This window comes from Geotrypetes seraphini, chromosome 10 (genome assembly GCF_902459505.1).
Source record: "Geotrypetes seraphini chromosome 10, aGeoSer1.1, whole genome shotgun sequence".
NCBI lineage: Eukaryota > Metazoa > Chordata > Amphibia > Gymnophiona > Dermophiidae > Geotrypetes > Geotrypetes seraphini.
Window position 1 is genome coordinate 23,211,006 of NC_047093.1, and position 6,119 is coordinate 23,217,124.

Sequence of the window (6,119 nt, forward strand, 5' to 3'; positions counted from 1 at the left end):
GGCATAGTTTTAGTCCCCATATCACTGTATGTTTCTCAAGGGAGATGTGCATCTAATTTACCCTTACCCGTATCACTCTATGCCACTCATAAGGAGATGTACATCTAGCTTACCCTTAAATCCTAGAACGGTGGATTCCGCAATTACCTCTCCTGGGAGAGCATTCCAGGTGTCCACCACTCGCTGCGTGAAACAGAACCTCCAGACGTCTGGATTTTTCCGGACATGGCCTCCTTTTGAGGACATGTCCGGAGGTCCGGATGGCTTTTCAAAACCAGTCAAGTCACTTTGCCCGGCTTTTGAAAAGCTTTCCCTGAAATAACGGGGGCGTGGCTAGGGCAGGATTAGAGACAGGACTGGGGTGTAACAGGGTGGGGATGGGCAGGGTGAGTCTAGGGGGCCGGAGTTTACGAATGTAAAATCTGGCAACCCTATTTGTGGACGGCCTGAAAACCTGACTGACTGTGGGATCCCTGGACAGGTGTGGGGAGCCCTGTAAGAAATTTCTATTTCTTCTGAGTTGTTTTTTTTTTGAAATCCACAATTCGTTTGATTTTTACAATAACAATTAAACTAATAACTTTATGCGAGGATGCCTCATCCAATGTTCCACTTTTCAAACAGCTTCTTAAATTATGTGTGTGATCAAGAACTGATCGTGTCAGTCTTGATTTATAAGCTTACTCACAAAGTAACTGCATTTAATTGCTTCCAACAAGATAGATGTTGACTCTGTTCAAGTCTGCAAATAATTCATGAGCCTTCATGAATATGCAGATCCTGCTTGGCACACTGCATTCTTATTAATCTGGCTTTCCCCAACAGCAGACTAATGGTATAAATAAGAGAGGATTTAGAGAGACCGACAGATTAAACACAAAGGGAACTGAAGGAAATCATTTTTTAACTTTAAGTTGGTTTTGGAATTACAGTGAGTTCTGATTGACAAAAAAAGAGGGTCCAGCTTTGCAGGTGCTTACATGATGTGGAAAAGACAGATGAGATTTTATTATGGAATCAAAGGACTCAAAGCTTTTGTTTCTGATGCTCTCCTGCATTTTGGAGATAAAGGGATCTAAGGGGTAGAGGAGTAGCCTAAAAGTTAGTGCAGTGGCCTGAGAACCAGGGGATCTGGGCAATGGCATACCAAGGTGGGGGTGGTAGGGAGGTCAGGGGAGGCAGTCCATCCCAGGTGCTGCCCAAAAGAGTGTGCTCTGAACGAGGGCCAGCATCATAGTCCGACTCCAGAAACTTCTTCTAGAATAGGGGTGTCAAAGTCCCTCCTCGAGGGCCGCAATCCAGTCGGGTTTTCAGGATTTCCCCAATGAATATGCATGAGATCTATTTGCATGCACTGCTTCATTGTATGCTAATAGATCTCATGCATATTCATTGGGGAAATCCTGAAAACCCGACTGGATTGCGGCCCTCGAGGAGGGACTTTGACACCCCTGTTCTAGAAGCAACATTCAGAATTCGCTGCTCTGCCAATGTCGGGCTTTCCTCTCTGCTGGGTCCTGCCTTCAAGGAAACAGAAGTAGGTGGAACTCGGCAGAGAGGAAGGTCCGATGATGGCAAGAGCGAGTTCTGAACGCTGCATTGCTGCCTGAAGGGGTGACAAAAAGAGAGAGAGAGCGTAGTAGGGAGGGGGAGAGACATGCTGCACCTGATTGAGGAGAGGGAGGGAGGGAGAAGGAAGACCAGGGAAGGGAGAGGAGAGGAAAGAAAGAAGCATGGAAGGAGAGGGAGAAATGGAAGGAAAAGAGAGGAAAGAGATAACAGGTCATGGGGAAGGAAAGCAGATGCCAGACCATGGGATGAGTTGGGATGGAGTGGAGCCAGAAAGAAAAATGGAAGGGACAGAGAAAGAGGGCGGATGCTGGATGGAATGGAGAGTGAAGAGAAGATGAGGAAAGCAGAAACCAGAGATGACAAAAGGTAGAAAAAGGATTTTTTTTTAAAATTGTTGCTTTAGAATTGTTTCTGTATTGATAAACATTTATAAATAGAAAATGGAAATAAGGTAATCTTTTTATTGGACTAATTTTAATATATTTTTTCCTAACATTTGGAGACAAAAATCTCCTTCCTCAGGCAGTTGCATACCAAGGGGGGCAGGGGGCAGTGGTGTACCAAGGGGGGCCTGGTGCAGCTACTAGGGGGGTGTTCTTCTGATCCCCTTTTATATGGTGTGTGTGTTCAAAAATGATCGGCCCCTGGGTGTGATTGTTACAAGTCAATTAACCCCCCATTGCTCCAGGTACTAAATAAGCACCTGTATATATTGCATGTGAAAACCGCTTTGACTGCAACCACAGAAAGGCTGAATATCAGATCCCATCCAGCTCTCTACTAAATGATGATGCAGACCTGCAATTAGCATGCAAGAATTGCCAAGGGGAATTGCAAAGGCATCAACTGTTGGGGATGTTCCCAGTATCCTCCCAGTTAACAGAGAAATAATTTCCTTCCCATATATTAAAAGGGCAATTCTCTAACTTTGTGCTCTTATATTCCACAGATACCATAAAGTTCTGTGCAGATTCCAGATAAAGAAAGCCAGACAGTCTCTGGGATGAGCATTATATTAATAAAGAATTGCTTCGGCACTTCATCTCTAAATATATGTATTTTTTTAATCAAAAGATTTCAGAGCTTTATGGAATACTAAATAATTTGCTAACATTTTAATTTGGAGAGGTAATGAATTCCAAGCAGAAGATGCTCGATAAGAAACCCCTGAAGAAAGAACTCTCTTAGAAAGTCATCATTTAGATCTAGAAAATGCAGTGACCATGAATCGCATAATATACCAATCTTATCTCCTTTTGGAATGCATATCCAAATTCAATATATATTGTGGAGCTCTCCCATGAATTAAATATCAATGTAAACAGTATGGTTTAAATTACATTCGTGTCCCCCATAGGCAACCACTGAAGATCTATAAACAAAAGTGTGATTCTGCCATATCTACGAGCAAAGTATATCAACCAAGCTGCCATGTTTTGGATTGTTTGTAACTTCTTAAGAAGATATTTAGAACTGAAAACTGATAAAACTAGAAAACTCCTTATTCTTCACTAGTCTTTAAGCCCGTTAACATTAACGGGTGCTAGAATAGATGTCTGTCTGTCTTTCTTTCTTTCTCTCTCTCTACCTCCTGCTGTATTTCTCTCTCCCTGACACCCTTTCTCTGTCTTTCTGTCCCTCTTCCTTCCCCTGTGTCTTTCTTCCTTTCTTTCTTTCTGTCTCCCTCCCTCCCGCTGTCTGTCTGTCTTTATTTCTATCTGTCTCTCTCCCTGCTCCATATGTAACATTCCCTCCCCCTTCATTTCCCTGTGCAGCAGCATTTCCCTCCCCCAACCTCACTTCCCTGTGCAGCAACAGCAGCAGTATTTCCCTCTCCATCCACTTCTCTGAGCAGCAGCAGCAGCAGCGGTATTTACCTTCCCCTACAGATCCCTGTGCAGCAGCATTTCCCCCAACCCCTCTCCCCCTTTGCTTCCCACGGTCTGGCCTACCATCGCACTCACTGTGGTTAAGGAGATCGAGAGGGCACAGCAGGAAATACGGCAGTACCGGAAGAAGTTTATTTTTAAGTTTAAAGTTGACGCCGCGGTTCCTCTCAAGATCACTGCCTGCGTAGGAAGCCTTCTCTGACGCAGGTGCGGCTCGTGAGAGGAGCCGCCGCAGCACCTTTAATCTTAAAAATAAACTTCTACCGGTAGTGCCGTTTTCCCTGGATTTAGGTTTGCGCGAGGTGGAGAGCAGGGAGGGAGAGAGAGAGAGAGAGAGAGAGAGCTTTGGGTGGCCAGCAGCCGCCGCGGCCGACATCCGCCTCGGGCCGCCGACAGCCGCCGCAGCCGACAGCCGCCTGGAAGGGGAGGGAGAGAGAGATAGAGCTAGCTTCACGCGCATGCGCACTCCTACCTGCAATGCCCTACATCTCACGGAAAACGGACGCACGCAGATGGGAGAGCGCATGCGCGAGTAGCCTTTTATTATATTAGATAATTTTCTGAATAACAAAAAGATCTCTTAATCACTGATTTGTACTTGTAACCCTGCTGTCAAAGTACTATTTAAAAAGACTCCCAGAATTTCTAAACCTGATTGAAATTTAAAATTAGAGTTTCCTGATCTAAGTATTTTTAGTTAAAAAATGTTTTATTAGGTAAGTATGTTGCCGTTCCGAATGTTATCGAATTGTCCTATTAATAAGACAGGCGAGATGAATATGCCCCAGGGGTGGGCAACATAAACATACATTTTAGAAAAATAAATGTATATAATATTGATGAGTTCAAAGCCAGTACGTTCCTGGCTATCTTTGGGACCTTGGACACATAACTAGTTACCATCCCAATGGCATAGTGAGGGTAGGAGATGCCCTCCCGCACCATCCTCTCTGTCCCCGCTCCTTCGATACCCACCACGCCACTCTTGTGCTCTCCCTTACCATCCCCACATTTCTTTAAATCTTCACCAGTGCGAGCAGCTTCCTACGACCCGGAAGTGATTTCAGAGGGAGCCAGGCCAGCATGAAGAGCAGGCCAGAGTAGTTGCTCGTGCTGGTGAAAATTAAAAATGTACGGGGACACAGAGAAGGGAGGGTGTGTGGGGGTGGGGGGGTGGGGGTGAGAGGTGTCGGAATCCCCACCAAGACAGGGTTTATATTTAAGCCTCTGGGCGAGTCTCCGGACCCGTTGTATAAAGGAGGAGGAGAGCGAATGTGGTCCCTATTCATAAAAGTGGTCACAGGGATGAAACAGGAAACTACAGGCCGGTGAGCCTCACTTCAGTTGTTGGAAAAATAATGGAAGTGTTGCTGAAAGAAAGGATAGTGTACTTCCTTGAATCTAATGGGTTACAGGATCCGAGGCAACATGGCTTTACAAAAGGTAAATCGTGCCAAACGAACCTGATTTGGATTGGGACTGAGAGCTGGATCGAGGACATATGCTAGATGTAATTTACTTAGATTTCAGCAAAGCCTTTGATACAGTTCCTCATAGGAGGCTGTTGAACAAACTTGAAGGGCTGAAGTTAGGACCCAAAGTGGTGAACTGGGTCAGAAACTGGCTGTCGGACAAACGCCAGAGGGTGGTGGTGGTTAATGGAAGTCGCTCGGAGGAAGGAAAGGTGAGTAGTGGAGTCCCTCAGAGTTTGGTGCTGGGGATGATCCTGTTCAATATGTTTGTGAGTGACATTGCTGAAGGGTTAGAAGGAAAAGTGTGCCTTTTTGCAGATGATACCAAGATTTGTAACAGAGTAAACACCGAAGAGGGAGTGGAACATATGAAAAAGGATCTGCAAAAGTTAGAGGAATGGTCTAATGGCCTGGCAACTAAAATTCAGTGCAAAGAAATGCAAAGTAATGCATTTGGGGATTAATAATAGGAAGGAACCATATATGCTGGGAGGTGAGAAGCTGATATGCACGGATGGGGAGAGGGACCTTGGGGTGATAGTGGCCAAAGATCTAAAGGCGAAAAAACAGTGTGACAAGGCAGTGGCTGCTGCCAGAAGGATGCTGGGCTGTATAAAGAGAGGCATAGCCAGTAGAAGGAAGAAGGTGTTGATGCCCCTGTACAGGTCATTGGTAAGGCCCCACTTGGAGTATTGTGTTCAGTTTTGGAGACCATATCTGGAAAAGGACGTAAGAAGACTTGAGGCAGTCCAGAGGAAGGCGACGAAAATGATAGGAGGCTTGCGCCAAAAGACATATGAGGAGAGACTGGAAGCCGTGAATATATATACCCTAGAGGAAAGGAGAGACAGGGGAGATATGATTCAAACGTTCAAATACTTGAAGGGTATTAACGTAGAACAAAATATTTTCCAGAGAAAGGAAAATGGTAAAACCAGAGGACATAATTTGAGGTTGAGGGGTGGTAGATTCAAAGGCAATTTTAGGAAATTCTACTTTACGGAGAGGGTGGTGGATGCCTGGAATGCGCTCCCGAGAGAGGTGGTGGAGAGTAAAACTGTGACTGAGTTCAAAGAAGCGTGGGATGAACACAGAGGATCTAGAATCAGAATATTAAAAATTGAACTAAGGCCAGCACTGGGCAGACTTGCATGGTCTGTGTCTGTATATGGGCGTTTGGTGGAGG